This window comes from Gossypium arboreum, chromosome 3 (assembly GCF_025698485.1).
Source record: "Gossypium arboreum isolate Shixiya-1 chromosome 3, ASM2569848v2, whole genome shotgun sequence".
Lineage (NCBI taxonomy): Eukaryota > Viridiplantae > Streptophyta > Magnoliopsida > Malvales > Malvaceae > Gossypium > Gossypium arboreum.
This window is the reverse complement of record NC_069072.1, coordinates 119,250,470-119,266,969: the sequence shown is the minus strand read 5'-3', so window position 1 is coordinate 119,266,969 and position 16,500 is coordinate 119,250,470. Positions and strand designations below refer to the sequence as shown.

The 16,500-nt window shown below is 37.9% G+C and overlaps 1 non-coding gene across 1 annotated transcript; it reads right to left on the bottom strand.

Moving 5' to 3' along the window:
- Positions 1-11,218: 11,218 nt before the first annotated feature.
- Positions 11,219-11,325, bottom strand: LOC128291157 (small nucleolar RNA R71). Its single transcript, XR_008280933.1, has one exon. It is a non-coding gene; the product is annotated as a small nucleolar RNA R71 (small nucleolar RNA).
- Positions 11,326-16,500: the final 5,175 nt, after the last annotated feature.

Here is a 16,500-nt window from a genome sequence, read left to right as displayed (position 1 = left end):
CCTTATTGCATTCAAATGGAGACTTTATATATTGGTCTTAATATTTATACTAGAATAATGGTAGATGCTTCAAAAAATGGAGCCCTTCTTTCTAGGTCTTATAATGATGCTTACAAGATTATTGAAAGAATCGCCAGCAATAACTATCAATGCCTAACTAACCAAACATCCTCAGATAGACAAGTAGCATGAGTATATGAAGCGGACACACTTGCTTCTTTGGTAGCCCTGGTATCCTCTATGTCTTATATGCTTAAGAACAAAATTGTTAATGATTTCAATGGTAACCTGACAGTCAGTAGCCAAATTAATTTAAGAATATTTCTTGAGAATACTATGGAGATGGCCATTTCTTTGAAAATTTCCCATCGAATCAAAAGTCAAAATATTACATGGGAAATCAGAATTGGAATGGTCCACATTCAAGTTCTTACAACTTTTCATAGAAGAATCATCCAGTTTCTCCATGGAGTAATCAATGGGCGGACCATAGCGACTCTTTTATGCCATTTCCACCAAAATATCCTCAAAATCTTCTCAATAAGTGCAACAACCCCCACCAATTGAATCTTCAGTATTCTTGAGAATTTACTGAAGGCGTACATAGCGAAGAATAATGAACTAATCTAAAGCCAAGCAGCAACATTGAAGAATTTAGGAAACCAAGTGGGATAGCTAGCCAATGAGCTCAGAAGCAGCCCCCAAGGTATTCAACCGAGCAACACAGAAAATCCAAGAATTTTGGGTTAAGAACATTGCAAAGCAGTCACTTTTCCAAGTGGAATGACATTCGAGCCCAAGGTGGTTGAGGTTCGAGATGAGCTTGTTGTGGCTAAAGAAAAAGAGGAATTTAAACCGAGTGTTGAAACTCATATTTCATAGAAGTCAGATTCTGTGATAGTTGATGAGGTAAACTCTAAAATAGTTAGTTTTGATTATCTAACACCTTTGTCAAATGCAAAAAAATTTCCACAAAAGATTTGTTCAATTAAAGCAAGAATCCACCACTGCCATATCCTCAACTATTCCAAAAGCAGCAAAAGGATACTTAGTTGAAAGAAATCTTTTATGATGAGGTGATTTTTAATGACTTTGATGCTACTAAATTCCAAGATATAGCTAAAGACTACTCTACTATTTCCAAGATGGAATCACTGGCTTCTACAAAATTGGAGCTCAATTCTTTAGATGATACGTTAGAACATATTCTACTGGAGGATTCGCCAAGTGATGATAAAGACAAAGAATCTTTTGCTTGGTTAAAAGTTAATTTGAAGGAATTCATTCAAGAAGTTCCACTCAAATCATTAAAGTTATCATCTCAGGAGTATATGCAACCAAATTATTTCGGGTTTTCTTTCCCTAATAAGATGTTGTACAGATTTGATAGGAAAGGATATGATTACTTTGAGTTTTTTAACCCAAGCACTAATTTCTTTGAGTTTTTTTTTTTAGTTTACTTTCAGTACAAGAGCTTAGGATCCAAAAAGGAGCTACCATTGGGCTTAAGACACTAATAAGAAGGAAATATTCAACCTTTTTGTGCACAACCCTATAGCCCTACCTTACTCCACCGCCACTCCCAAGTATCTCTATAGTGCATCTCCCTTAATCCTTAATGTCACAACCCTTAATTCTTTAAATCACCACCCTAAACACTTTTATTCAAAGCCACTAACCATTGCACCTAAACTATCCTTAAAATCGCTAGCCCCTCCAACTCTAAACCTTACCCTCAGCTACTCACCCACCTACCCAAAACTGAAACCACCCTTAATAGATTTTCTAAGTTCAACACCGAGAGTCCCTTCATCTAGCACCATTCCACAAAGTTAATAGTTTGATACAATACCTATGTTGCATTGCAGCAACACCAAGAGCCCCTTCATCTAGTACCATTCCACGAAGTTAACAGTTCGATACAATACCTATACTGCATTGCAGCATACAAGATTACTACAAATACTCAAAAATACAGGATGACTCAAACAGAAATGCAGTTAAAATATATATTTCATAACCCGTTTGTTTTTGTTCCTGAATTTCCAGAATTTATACTTGAATGATGGACTCCAATATCGAGGAAGGAAAAAGATGAATCGGATTATGAGGGATTTGTATATAAATAAAAAATGAGGGATCTTTACTTTATTTTATTTTCTCTCTTAAGACATTTAAATTTTTTTAGGATTAGGATTTTTATTTCTCGCATAATAAAATAAAAGTTGCAAATCATTAATATAATTGAACAAATTACAAATTAACAAGTGTGGTAAAAGATATGTACATGTCTAGGACTGGATTTACCTCGAAAAAGCTTGGTATTTAAGCTGTCAAACTTGAATCACCTCCTTTTCCTACGGTTCTACATGGTGTACAATATCTATTCACTTCTATATTTTCATTCTCTCTATTGTTTTCAACAATGGGGACATTGTTAATCTTAAGTAGGGTGGACCAAAAATTGAAATTGTTTTTCAAGATACATTATTCTTATAATTATGATTAAGTTATATTATGTTCAAAATTTTTAATTTTTGTTAATTATGCTAACGTCTAGTATAAATAAAGTTCTATTATCTCAATAATTCCTATGCTAGTTGAACTATGACATAATGCTACTCTTAATAAAGTTTGCAAACCATACAATAATTTTTTAATTCTTTAAGAGAGTTAGGCATGCATGAAAGTTTAAGTCTCTAGAATTGACTTAGTAATTTCTTGAGGCGAAATCCTAGGAAGCATGGAATTTTGAAAATGACTTAGGTGAACTTTTGTTTGGACTATTTGAGCATTTCAAACCAACCTTAAAAAATATTTATCCCTTGAAACCCAACTTTGAGACTATATGGCTTGATTTTATTTCAACCATTACCATATTAAGCCTTCACTTCTCTCATAATTGTCTCTAAATTGTCTCAAACACCAAACTCAGTTTATCCAGAATATTCTCTGTAAATAAGTTTGGGGGAGGTGAAAAGAAGTATCAAATGCTCAAAAAAAATCGTAGTACATTTAATAATATGCTCAAAAAGAAGAAGAAGAAGAAAAATCAATTGTACTCGAAAGAAATAGATATACAAAAGAGCATGTAAAAGCAAAATAAGTTGGTGTATTGAAGGTACTTATTCCGACGGTCTAATACATGTTGAGTCTAGGGTTTTTAACTTAAAATTATCTATCTTTTACCTACCCAAGCCCAGCCACGTTACAAACTATTTAAAAGACTTTTCGATTTAGGTTTCTATGCTACTTACATTAGTGGAGAGAAATTGCTAAATTCAACATATGAATACATAAGTTAAAATTAGTCATTGCAGTTTTGTAACAACCCGATTTAGGGCCTAGTTGGAATAGTGGTCTCGGGACCACAAATTTAGATTTGAATAATGTATTTTATCATTATTTTGGAGTCATAGCATGTTTATAAGAGTGCATGAAAAATTTGGTGAGTCAATTTTAGTGTTTGGAACCCTAATTGAGAAAAAAGACTAAATCACATAAAGTGCAAAAGTATTAAATTGATAGCTAAGGGTGTTAAATTGCCATGAAACCTAAATTGGGGGTCTTTAAAGGGAAAATAGACCTTAGAAAGGATGCTAGCTAGCCATAGAGTCAAAGAGGAGACAAATTTGTCAAAATTAGGTGAGTTGGTGACCAATTTTGACTAAAATAGAAATAAAATAAGAGAAGGATGATGTCACCTTCTCATCTTCTTCTCTACCACTGAAAATTTCAGCAAAATAAGGGTTTTGGAGCTTAAAAATTTCAACAACTTTAAGTATTCACAAGTAAGTGATTTTCCAACCCTTTGTTGAATATCTTTGTACTTTTAAGACCCTTGAAGCTTAAGCTTTTAAAAGAGGGTACTATTTTGAAAAATGATTAAGAGTTTAGGGTTTTTCCATGAAAGGATTTGTAATTTTTTCTGAGTTTTTATGGAAGAAAATGAGTCTTAGGTGTCTTATAAACAACTTTTGTGAAAGGTGTTAGCATGAAAACACCTAAAAGGACTATTTTGCATAAGTTGTAAAATAGATGATAAGTGTGTGAAATAGTGGAAATTTGGAGTTGCTATACGAGTAGAAAGGGTTTGGCTAGGCTTAAGGTGTGAAGAAATTTGATAAAAATCGATTTTTGGGCTTAGGGGTAAAATGGTCATTCTGCAAAAGTCTAGGGGCAAATTGGTCATTTTGCCCAATTATGAATTGTAGAGTGCCTAGATTGATAAAGTGACTAAATAAGTGCATTTTTGTTATTATAGATCAACAAATACCGAACCCAAATCTAGACCAGGGAAAGCCAAGCAAATCGACTAAATCGACTAGTCGCTATATTTTGTAACCCGAGGTAAGTTGTATGTAAATAATACAACTACATTGTTAATGTATGTGTTGAATTGTACTTGAATTTAATATAGGATGAATTGCTTGATTGTGGAATTGAGAAAGCATGATGACAATAGAGATAGCAGAGTTCCCGTTTGAACCTAGGAAATAAATCAGATATTCATGCCATGACATAGGGGTTATTGTAAGCTAGTGTAAGACATTTCTAGGACATGCATCGGCCACATTATGAGAGCCATTCTAAGACCACGTCTAGAACATTGCATCGGCATCGAGACGAGTGCTAGTGTAAGACATGTCTGGGACATGCATTGGCCTCGAGACGTAAGCCAGTGTAAGACATGTCTGGGACATGCATCGGCTACGAGATGATAGTTAGTGTAAGACCATGTCTGGGACATGGCATCGGCACCTTAACCCATGTTTGATGCTATGGAATATTCGATAGCATTCTGAATGGTTCAACGGCGAAAGTTTTGATTTCTAGTTAATGAGAAACTATAACCGTGTTGTGAGTGATACAGGTACCTATTTGGTATGTATAAAATGTGAGCCACATTATATGCTCTATGATGTGTATTGAATATTGATAAGTAAGTTTTTCTTATGCCCACTTGTGTATTATGATACTTGAGATATGAGCTAGTGTAAGACCATGTCTGGGACATGGCATCAGCACCTTAACCCACGTTTAATGCTATGGAATATTCGATAGCATTCCGAATGGTTCAACGGTGAAAGTTTTGATTTCTAGTTAATGAGAAACTATAACCGTGTTGTGAGTGATACAGGTACCTATTTGGTATGTATAAAATGTGAGCCACATTATATGCTATATGATGTGTATTGAATATTGATGAGTAAGTTTTGCTTATGCCCACTTGTGTATTATGATACTTGTTGATGAATGGTAAAGTATTGTTGTATAATTATTTATATGCAACTTACTAAGTTTTATGCTTACTCCCTCTCCTTTCCTTTTCTCTTATAGTGTCGCCTATCTAGCTAAAGGATCAACAGAAGTTAGAGATTTTGATCACACTATCAATCGAAGCTTTCGGTATAGTTTAATTCATATTTTTGAGTATGGCATGTATAGGGCTTAGATTTTTCTATTTTTGTGTCATTGAAAACTTGGCCAAATGTGTTGGCTCGGGATAAATCCCTCATTTTGTATTAAGTCTCGAATAATGGCTAATGTTCATTTTGATTTGTATGGAATAAAGTTATTTTCATGGTTGAGTAAAATGCGTAAATGGAATGTTGTTTGTTGTGGATGATTTGGTTGCTTGAGATAGTCTTATATTGGATTTGTTGGTTATTGTGTAGGTTGTGTAAGTAAGGGTGGCAAAGAGGCTTAGTAAATAGCCTTATATTATCCACACGGGTAAACACACGGGCGTGTGTCTAGGCTGTGTGTGACACACAGCTAGCCCCGTGGGCGTGTGGTCCGGTTGTATGTCCCTTATACGTAAAAATTTCAAGTCAATATGCATGATAGTAAACACACGAGTAGAGACAAGGCCATGTGTCTCAGCCGTGTGAGGGACACGGCCTAGCACACAGGTGTGTGCCATGGTCGTGTGTCATTTTGGGGATGCTGATGTCAGAAACAGAATGTCCATGTTTTTACACATGGGCTAGGACACGGACGTGTGTCAGGCTATGTGAAAACCCCTGTAGGTGTGCAATTAGAATTAATTCCACACGGATGGAGGACATGAGAGTGTCTCTGTATTGCTTAGGCCGTGTAAGCCACACGAGCAATCAACAAGCCCATGTTGAAAAAGGTCATACGGGCGTGTTGTCCTTCCACATGGGCGTGTGCCTTGTTTCAAAGTCAAATTTACTATATATGGGTTAAGGGCCCGGGTTGATCTTGAATAGTCTTTAATGGTCGATTAGGGGCTTGTAGGCCCATCACAAAAGGTTTAAAGTAGAAATTGAAAAAGTTTTAAATTGGACCTAGTCTGGGTGACTTATGAAAGTTTGTGTACATGAGATCGAGTTAAGTAATGCCTCGTATTCTGCTCCGCGTGGGTTATGGGTATGTGGTGTTACATTTAGTAGTATCAAAGTTATGGTTTAGTCGATTCTAGGACTAACCTAGGGAGAGTACGGGTCTAGCTATACATGTCATAACTGTATATTGATAGTGTGACGGCTTCTAACGATTATAAATTGTATTTTCTGTATAGTAAATGGATCCTGATAGATCCACGGCGGATGACATGGAGAGTAACGCGCTGGCTCCTGCTGAAAGGACCGCGCCAGTCGAGTGTGAGCCCATAACTATAGGCCAAGGTGGAGGGGCTAGAAAAGTCTATCTCCAAATGATGGACGCTTGGCACACGGAGTTCGTTCTTACGAATCTGAACACTCCACCTCCCCCACCACCTTCGATTCCTCAGTATACCCTATAGCTCCGCAAGGCACGGACTTGAATAGGAGAGAGAAGCCTCCAGTAGATAAGATTAGGAAACAAAGGGCCGAGGAATTTCGGGCTCACATAGATGATGACCCAGAGAGGGCAGAGTTTTGGTTAGAGAATACCATCAGAGTGTTTGATGAACTGTTGTGCACGCCTGAGGAGTACGCGAAGTGTGCAGTACCGCTCTTGCGAGATTCAGCCTACCAATGGTGGAACACTCTCGTGTCTATGGTACCGAGAGATAGTAACTTAGGAATTCTTCCAGGAAGAGTTCCAAAAGAAGTATATTAGTTAAAGGTTTATAGACCAAAAGAGGAAGGAATTTCTAGAGTTAAAGTAAGGCCGTATGACAGTAGCAGAATATGAACGTGAGTTTGTGAAGCTTAGCAAGTATGCGCTGGAGTGCATACCTATGGACACCACCATGTGTAAGAGGTTTGAGGATAGCCTCAATGAAGATATCCAAGTGTTTGTTGGCATCTTAGAGCTACAGGAATTTGTAGCACTTGTTGAAAGAGCCTGTAAGGCAGAAGAGCTGATTAAAGAAAAGAGGCAAGCGGCTTTTAAGTTGCGGTATACAAAGAAAAGATGAATAGGGAAGTCACATCAGTCCTCATCAAAAAGATCAAGAAAGTCCACGACTAGATCGAATGCTTCAGTAGGGTTCTTGAATAGAAACAAAAATAAACGGAATATGGCATCTAGAACCCAGATCGCTTTTGTAGCGAGTGTCGGTAGTGCTCGGCCAAATAGACCTAAATGTTCACAATGTGGTAGGCGTCATTTTTGTGAGTACTGAAGGAATGAAAGGGGTTGTTTTAAGTGTGAGATCATTAGAACATTTCATCCGAGACTGTCCTGAAATAGAAGAGAGAGAAAAAAGTAAAAAGCGAAGGCAAGTATGCTCCTTTGAGGGGTAGACCACAAAAGAACTCTAGAAGCGGGACTACTAGCAGAGGTGTGCCAAGAGATGCTGCAATGAGGTCCGAGAGCAGAGCGTCTGTAAGGACTTACGCTATTCGTGCCCGAGAAGAGGTAGAATCTCCCGACGTGATCAGGGGTACTTTTTCTATCCATGGAATAACTTTTGTTGCTTTAATTGACCCAGGTCTACCCACTCTTATATTTGTATGGATTTTATACCTCGTATGAACATAATGGTAGAGTCCACTGAGTTTGTGATAAAACTATCCAACCCTTTAGGCAGACATGTGCTGGTTGATCAAGTGTGTAGAAATTGTCCTTTGACAATTAGAGTTCATTGTTTTCCGGCTAACCTGATGTTATTGCCGTTTAATGAATTCGATGTAATTCTTGGGATAGATTGGTTGACCTCTCATAGTGTTGTAGTGGACCGTGGGAGAAAAGTTATCAAACTAAAATGTGAAGACGAGAATATCCTTTGGGTTGGACCAGATGAATCGGATAATTTGCCTGTAATGGTATCCTCTCTGACTACTAAGAAATATTTAAGAAAAGGATATAAGGTTTACCTAGCTTTTGTGCTTAATACTCAAGTATCTGAATTGAAGATAGAATCAGTACCAGTGGTTTGTGAGTTTACAGACGTGTTTCTAGAGGAATTACCCGGATTACCTCCAGTAAGGGAAGTTGAATTTGGAATTGATGCGGTCCCCAGTATGGCACCCATCTTGATCGCTTCGTATAGGATGGCTCCGATGAAATTGAAAGAATTGAAGGCTCAGTTGCAAGAGTTAATGGATAAGGGCTTTACGAGACTGAGTTTTTCACCGTAGGGTGCTCCAGTACTTTTTGTGAAAAAGAAAGATGGGTCAATGAGGTTATGCATTGACTATAGAGAGCTCAATAAAGTAACAGTGAAGAACAAGTATCCTTTGCCAAGGATCGATGACCTATTTAATCAGTTAAAGGGAACCACTGTATTTTCCAAGATTAACTTGAGCTTTGGATACTACCAGTTAAGAGTGAAAAAGCAAGATGTACTGAAGACTGCGTTTCAAACGAGATACGGGCATTATGAGTTCCTCGTCATGCCCTTCAGTTTGACTAACGGCCTGGCGGTGTTTATGGATTTGATGAACCTCTTTTTTTGGCTGTATTTGATAAGTTCGTCGTGGTCTTTATTGACAACATACTTATTTACTCGCGTGATGAGGGTGAACATGCGGAGCATTAGAGAACAGTTCTACAAACTTTGAGAGATAAGCAGCTTTACGCCAAGTTCAGTAAGACTGAATTTTGGTTTAAAGAAGTCAAATTTCTAGGGCACATTGTGTAGGGTGATGGGATCAAAGTTGACATAAGCAAGACCTCAACTATTGTTAAGTCGAAACTGTCGAGGAATATAACTGAGGTTCGAATCTTTTTGGATTTGACCAGATATTCTAGACGATTTGTAAACAGATTCTCTATGATAGCTACGGCGATGACAAGGTGATAAATCGTAATTCATACATATTTTTACCCAGTGTTTAACGCATTTTATGGATGAATTCCCATTAGAATTGGTGAATTCGATGCTCCTAATACTTTAATTTCATGTTTTATACTTAGGAGAGCATAGGAGAGCGAAAGGAATGAGAAACGGGCCAAAATCGGAGAAAATGGGCCAAAGTACGAAATTAACACGGCCTGGACCTCCTCACACGGGTAGACCACACGGCCGTGTCAATTTGGCAGGCTCGAGCACGGCCTGAAGTAATCACACACAAATGTGTTACACGGGCGTGTCCCTGCCGAGCCCAAGTTGAGTCCAATTCGAAAAAGGCTAATTTTGAGGGCTTTTAGGCATTCCAAAGCCTATAAATACACCCTAGAGGAGGAAGAAAAGGGAGGCACAGAATAGGGAGTAAGGAATTACTCCAAGAAAGCTGATTGATCCATCTCAAAAGCCGGATTCACCATCAAGACTGAAGATCTCTCCTCAATTTCCCCTTCAGGAGTTTTGGGTTTTCTTTATGTTTTGTATTCTTTTTTATTATTCTGAGATGTTTTCCTTTTTAGTTATGAACTAAATCCCCTAAATACCTAAGGGGAATGAAACCTAAGACGAATCTTGTTATTATTTTCTCAATTGTGTGATAAATATTTAACTTGTTCTTAATTATGTGTTCTTAAATCTTGTTTTGATATCCCAGGATACTGAATCAAGATAAGCTCTTATTCAGAGGAGGAATAGACCCTGTCTAAGAGTACATTTGTCATAATTAAGCGGAGTTGATGGCGTGCCTAGACATAGGGTGACAAGATTTTGCCGGATTAGGGTGAAACCTAATAAGGGGATCCATAGATCGAGTTAATGCAACCCCAGAATGTTAATTATAGAAAGGTCTCAATTATTCAATCTAGGGATTAGACGTTATTATTCTTGAATAGGGATAATAACATAACTTAAGGATCTCTACAAAACAAGTTAAATGAATAAATCGTCTGATTCGGAGCCAGAATAACAAGTACAGTCTAGGTGGATTTTTTCTTAGGTATTGTCTTAATTCAATCGATTTCCCAAAAGTAATTCCTTAATTCCATTCTCTATGAATTCTTAGTTTAGATAATTAGTTAGTTAAAACAAAAACCTCTTTATTCTTAGGCTAGATAATAAAAAGACAGTCATTACTAGTACTTTTAGTTCCTTTGGGTTCGACAATCCGGTCTTGCTAAAACTATACTACTGTTCGATAGGTACACTTGCCTATATCGCGGTAATAGTTAGTTTCAAGAACGATTAATTATAAATATTTAAAACCTATCACAAAATAACACAATCAAGTTTTTGGCGCCTTTGCCGGGGAACTAAAATATTAGGAACACTAAATTTTTATTACTTTAGCCATTTATTTTTCTTGCAATCTAATTTTATTTTTGATTCAATTCTAATTTACTAATTTTCTTTTTCTTTCTTCTAACAGGTTTTTATAGTTTATGACTAGAAGAAACCCGTCAAGACCACTACTTTTTGACGACAAAATCGATTGCACAATTCGCAAAAACCAAAGAGAAATAAGGCGAATCCTAAGATATACAGAGAACAAGCAAGAAGATGATACTCAAACCCCAACAGAAGAGATGGCTGAAAACCAAGACAAGCAACTACCTCCTGCAATTGCGGTTAATCAAAATCCTGCTGTAGCTAAATTGAGCAAAGTTAGACCTGCTGTAGCTGCAAATACTTTTGAACTAAAACCTAAAAACTATTCAAATTATACAGCAATTTGTTCAGTTTGATGGTTTACAGGATGAGGATCCCAATGCTCATTTAGCCAACTTCTTAGAACTATGCGATACATTTAAAATTAATGGTGTTTCTGATGATGCCATTCTTCTTCGGTTATTCCCTTTTTCACTAAGGAATAAAGCTAAACAGTGGTTGAACTCATTACCACGAGGGTCAATCACTACTTGGGAACAAGTAATCGAAAAATTTCTATTAAAATATTTTCCGCCAGCTAAAACGGCTAAATTACGTAATGATATCTCTTCTTTTGTTCAGATGGATTTAGAAACACTCTACGATGCATGGGAGAGATACAAGGACCTTTTGAGAAGGTGCCCTCACCATGGGTTACCGCTTTGGCTTCAGGTTCAAACATTCCATAATGGCCTGAATCCTTCGACTCGGCAAATGGTTGATGCAGCTGCTAGCGGAACCACCAATAATAAAACACCTGAAGATGCTTATGAGTTCATAGAGGAGATGTCATTGAATAACTATCAGTGGCAAGTCATGAGGACAAAGCCAACGAAAACAGTCGGTTTTTATAACGTCAATTTAGTCACCATGCTCTCTAATCAGGTAGAACTCTATCAATAGTAACAATCCATATAGTAACACTTATAATGCAGGTTGGAGGAACCACCCCTATTTCTCGTGGGGCAACCAAGGAAATCAGCGACCACCTTTGGGATACCAACAGCCACCCTATCAATAGGAAAAGAAGCTGAACCTTGAAGAGATGCTCACAAAGTTTATCTCGATGTCAGAAACCCATTTCTAGAACACCGAGACAGCACTTAAAAATCAATAAGAGTCGATCCAAGGGCTTGAAACTCTGATAGGCCAGCTTTCCAAACTAATCCTCGAACAACCACAAGGGAGCTTGCCAAGTAACACTGAACCTAACCCAAGGGAACAGCTCAACGCGATTAATGTTCAAGATGAAAAAAGAATCGTTGAGCCTAAGCGAAAACTGAGGCAAGAAACTGTGGTAAGCAAAGGTCAAGGTAAGATAGATCACAATAAAAACAAATCGGTGAATATCGAATATAAACCTCGTGTGCCATACCCCAATGAGACAAGGAGAGACCGCTCAAATGAACAATTTGGTAAATTCCTTAAACTCTTAAAAAAATTACATATTAACTTCCCGTTTATTGAAGTTCTATCACAGATGCCAAACGCAATGAAATTTTTAAAGGAGCTTTTAGCAAATAAGCGGAAGATGGGCGAGGCATCGCATGTGGAGCTCAACGCAGTTTGCTCAGCTATTCTCCAAAATAAATTACCCAACAAACTTAAAGATCTAGGGAGTTTTACAATTCCTTGCTTAATTGGTAGTTTAGATGTTAATAATGCATTAGCTGATTTGGGGGCTAGTATTAATGTCATGCCGTACAAAATGTTCAAATAACTAGGTCTCGGGAAACCCAAATAGACTAGGATGAGCATTCAATTAGCAGATAAAAATATAAGATTTCCTATGGTTTTTATTGAACATGTGCTAGTTAAAATCAATAAATTTATATTTCTGGTTGACTTCATTGTTCTAGACATAGAGGAGGATAGTAACACTCCTTTAATTCTAGGAAGGCCCTTTTTAGTAACTGCTAAAATGATTATTGATGTTGGCACAAGTGAACTCACACTCTGTGTGGGAGACGAAACAATCACTCTTCAAGCTCACAATTCTAGTAACACATCAGAAATTGAAGGTGATCGTTTAACCTATTCTACTAAAATTGACAATATGGTACAACCTTCTTTGTAGGAAATAAGTCTGAAAGAGGTACATGAGCCATTCTCAAGCAATAGTAGAGGACCTATTCATGAAGATCGAAGGCTACAAATTGAAAAGCTAGATGACTGGCGAACGTATAAACTGAGAACACCTGACAAACCGATTCTACGACAGAACAAGCTCAATCCTTTTCCAAATAAACTTAAGGTTGGAATAGAGTATTATTAGATGCCACAAATCCCCACATTGTTGCTACCACATCGAATGAAGAAATCCCTCTTACGGTACTCAGCATTTTTCCCATTCGATACGGTCGAGGTGAGTCATCCCAAGTTCGGCACTTTTAAGGTAAACAACACCCGTTTACAATCTTATTTTGATGAGATTAATAAAAGGAATGAGGAGTATAAATTCCTCAAACCACCATGATCATTCAACGGAGAGGTAAGTCGAGCTTAAACTATAAATAAGCGCTTCTCTAGAGGCAACCCAAGTACTAACTATATTAACTTCTTTAGAATTTAGTCTCCAACATCTAACTTACTAACGGAGCGCTTGAATACAGGTTTTCCATAGGGACACGGCCATGAGCACGGGCGTGCTTAAGGCCGTGTGAAAACAGGAAAACAATTTTTCCCAAACACAGGCTGCGATAAAACACTACGGCCGTGCGACATGGTCGTGTCGAACCTGCCAAAACAACACGGGTGTGCCACATGCCAGTGTGGAAGAACCGTGGGTGAACCAGTTAAAACAGCACGGGCGTGTTACACGGGCTTGTCCCTGCCGAGCCCAAGTTGAGTTCAATTCGAAAAAGGCTAATTTTGAGGGCTTTTAGGCATTCCAAAGCCTATAAATACACCCTAGAGGAGGAAGAAAAGGGAGGCACAGAATAGGGAGTAAGGAATTACTCCAAGAAAGCCGATTGATCCATCTCAGAAGCCGGATTCACCATCAAGACTGAAGATCTCTCCTCAATTTCCCCTTCAGGAGTTTTGGGTTTTCTTTATGTTTTGTATTCTTTATTATTCTGAGATGTTTTCCTTTTTAGTTACGAACTAAATCCCTTAAATACCTAAGGGGAATGAAACCTAAGACGAATCTTGTTATTATTTTCTGAATTGTGTGATAAATATTTAACTTGTTCTTAATTATGTGTTCTTAATTCTTGTTTTGATATCCCAGGATACTGAATCAAGATAAGCTCTTATTCAGATGAGGAATAGACCCTGTCTAAGAGTACATTTGTCATAATTAAGCGGAGTTGATTGCCCGCCTAGACATAGAGTGACAAGATTTTGTCGGATTAGGGTAAAACCTAATAAGGGGATCCATAGATCAAGTTAATGCAACCCTAGGGCGTTAATTAGAGAAAGGTCTCAATTATTCAATCTAGGGATTAGACGTTATTAGTCTTGAATAGGGATAATAACATAACTTAGGGATCTCTACGAAACAAGTTAAATGAATAAATCGTCTGATTCGGAGCTAGAATAACAAGTACAGTCTAGGTGGATTTTTCCTTAGGTATTGTCTTAATTCAATCGATTTTCCCAAAAGCAATTCTCTAATTCCATTCTTTATGAATTCTTAATTTAGATAATTGGTTAGTTAAAAAAAAAAACCTCTTTATTCTTAGGCTAGATAATAAAAAGACAGTCATTACTAGTACTTTTAGTTCCTTTGGGTTCGACAATCCGGTCTTGCTAAAACTATACTACTGTTCGATAGGTACACTTGCCTACATCACGATAATAGTTAGTTTCAAGAATGATTAATTATAAATATTTAAAACCTATCACGAAATAAGGCGATCACAAGGCCGCTGCAAAAGGATGTCAAGTTTGAATGGACTGAAAAGTGCCAACAGAGTTTCGAGAAATTAAAGGCTTTGCTGACCGAACCCCAATGTTAGTGCAACCGAAGTCGGGCAAATAGTTTATGATATTTAGCGACGCCTCCTTGAATGGTTTGGGGTACGTACTTATGCGAAAAGGTAAGGTCATAGCTTACGCTTCAAGACAGTAAAAGCCATATGAGAGATATTACTAGGCACATCATTTAGAGTTGGCTGCTATCATATTCGCGTTGAAAATTTGGAGAGACCATTTGTATAGCGAGGAGTGTCGAGTGTTCACCGATCACAAGAGCCGTAAGTACTTGAAGACTCAAAAGAAGTTGAACCTAAGGAAACAACGATGGTTAGAGCTAATAAAGGATTATGAGTTGATTATCGACTATCACCCGGGAAAGGCAAACGTGGTCACTGATGCATTGAGTAGAAAATCGTTATTTGCATTGAGAGTAATGAACGCTAATTTGGCCTTGTCCAAAGATGGTTCAGTTCTAACAGAGTTGAAAGCTAGACCGATGTTTCTGCAAGAGAATCGGGAAGCTCAGAATAACGACAGTGATTTGCAAGCCAAGAGAACTCAATGTGAGTCGGGCATCGAGTCAGATTTTCGTATTGGTACCGGTGGATATATAATGTTTAAAGGTAGAATTTGTGTACCCAAGGATAGCGAGCTTATTCGGAAGATTCTATAAGAGGCGCATAGTGGTTGTTTGTCCGTCCATCCGGGTAGTGTGAAAATGTACAACGACCTTAAGAAAATGTACTGGTGGTCGAGAATAAAAAGGGACATTTCAGAGTTTATTTCTAGGTGTCTTGTGTGTCAGCAAGTGAAAGCTGAACACCAAGTACCTTCAGGTCTACTTCAGCCTATCATGATTCCCGGTGGAAGTGGGATCGATTACCATGGATTTAGTGATGGGTTTGCCATTAACCCCGAAGAAAAAGGAGGTTGTTTGGTTATTATGGATAAGCTAACAAAGTCGGAGCATTTTATACCAGTGCATACTAACTACTCCCTTGAAACATTGGCTAACTTGTACGTTTCTGAGATTGTGAGGCTACATAGAATGCCTTTGTCGATTATTTCGGATAGAGACTCGAGATTTACCTCGAGGTTTTGGAAAAAGTTACAAGAGGAATTGGGGACAAAGTTGAGTTTTAGCACGGTATTCCACCCGCATATCGACGGTCAGTCGGAAAGAGTGATTCAGATCTTAGAGGACATGTTGTGGTGTTGTGTTCTCGAGTTTCAGGGAAGTTGGGAAAGGTATTTACCATTGGTTGAATTTGCCTACAACAATAGCTATCAGTCAAGTTTGAAGATGGCACTTTATGAGGCATTATATGGGCGAAAGTGTCGAACGCCCTATATTGGACCAAGCTCAGAGAAGGTCAGATTCACGGGGTAGATGTAGTCAAGGAAACTGAAGAGAAAGTTAAAGTGATTCGTGACTATTTGAAGGCTGCCTCGGATAGGTAGAAATCCTATGCAGATTTGAAACAGAAGGAGATTGAATTTCAAGTCGGTGATCGAATGTTTTTAAAAGTATCCCCGTGGAGAAAAGTTCTCAGATTTGGTAGAATAGGCAAGTTGAGTCCTCGTTTCATAGGACCTCATGAGGTTATCGAAAGAGTAGGGCTGATTGCTTATCGATTATCCTTTCCACCAGAGTTGGAATAGATTCACGATGTATTTCATGTGTCCATGCTACGCCGATATAGATCAGACCCTTCACATGTGATTGCGCCAACAGAGGTTGAGATTCTCTCGGACATGACTTATGGGGAAGAGCCAGTCAAGATATTGCCTCGGGAAGTCAAACAATTAAGAAATAAGAGTATTGCACTTGTGAAAGTTTTGTGGCATAGATATGGAGTTGAGGAAGCCATATAGGAACCCGAGGAGACTATGAGAGATCAGTACCCAAA